We start from the raw sequence: 1,352 nt of genomic DNA on the forward strand, positions 1-1,352 counted from the left end.
CGAAAAATTCACCTTATTGACGTTCGACAGGTGGTTTGCACTGCTGTATGTTTACGAATTTTCTTTACGCTTTGTAATGAAAGGAAAGCAGCGGTGAAATCTAAGTACCTATTAGGTCATCCTATAGGTAATGTTTTAAGTGGAGAATTTCAATTGCAAAATATCATTTGTTTTGATAAACTTTGACGGACGAATCGGGTATCAGCGATATACCGTGAACGATTTTAAAATCACTTTCAACGAATTATCTTCACGCAAAACGTTAGATCAGTTTTTTTTTTTAATTAAAAACGACGAAGGGATAAACGAAGTTGTTACGGTTTTTCCATTGAAAATAGATTTTTAAAATAAAATTACGTATAAGGAATGACCCAATAGTTAATCTAAAAAAAAGCTAGATTTTTGTCTTACAGATCTCACACCAAAATTTGAGAAACGAAGCTGGATGAAGTGATAAATATATACAACGAGTGAAACGTTATGATTTGGTATAATTACTTGGGCAGGTTTCCGAATACGGTAAACATTAGATAAGTTCCCGAAACGATTGTATACACACGACGCAATAACCCGATATCCAGTGAAGGAAATGGAGGGAACTTTTCTCGTAACGTGTTTACTTTGACTTTCAGCTTTTTTTCTCTTTCACCCGCTGTCCTTTTCTACGCTTTCTACGTTCATTCAACCTACTAAAGGAAACTCGGAACTTCGATCGGGCCGATATCGGGATTAAATTTCAATTCCATTACTCCACCATTACTTCTCCTTTTTCCACGTTCAACGACAAGACGCGAAGGAAACTGAGAACTTTGGTCAGGTTATTATATCAGGGATTACATTTTGATTCCGCTACACCATAAGTTGAGTTTCAAGTTTCGGCTACTTATCCAATGTTTATTGTATCAAGAAGTGTACGCGTCAACACGTGCCGTGTTCGTCCATGCCGGCTGGTAATGCAGTGAACTATCAACGATCGGGGATCCGTACGCGACGTAATACATATTTTCGTGGGGCGGATTTAGCGGCGCGGTTGCAGCAAGGCCGAGTACTCCCGATGCGGTGCTGTGTTACGATCGAACAGTGGTTCTCAACGTAGCGCGTCGCCAATAAGAATTGCACGTGCGCACGTGAGCCACAACACGGCGAATTTCTCGTCGCAGATTCTCGTACTTTGGTTACGCGCGATTACGTAATATCTCGTCACAGGTAACCCGACGATTCCTAGCTCCTCGTGACTCTTGCGTATCTTTTATGTAAACAACGTTCGAATAAAAAAGAAAAAAAAGAAAAAACAAATTGTGTATTCGACAAGATTTACGACACGGTATTCGAATAAGTTTTTTTTTTTTTTT

The 1,352-nt window shown here is 39.3% G+C and overlaps 1 protein-coding gene across 1 annotated transcript in view; it reads right to left on the bottom strand.

The window, feature by feature from the left end:
* Positions 1-1,352, bottom strand: part of LOC102680131 — a 4,698-nt gene that overhangs the window by 1,085 nt on the left and 2,261 nt on the right. The window lies entirely within an intron of this gene.

Source organism: Apis dorsata, unplaced genomic scaffold, assembly GCF_000469605.1.
Source record: "Apis dorsata unplaced genomic scaffold, Apis dorsata 1.3 scaffold_326, whole genome shotgun sequence".
In the NCBI taxonomy this organism is placed as follows: Eukaryota; Metazoa; Arthropoda; class Insecta; order Hymenoptera; family Apidae; genus Apis; species Apis dorsata.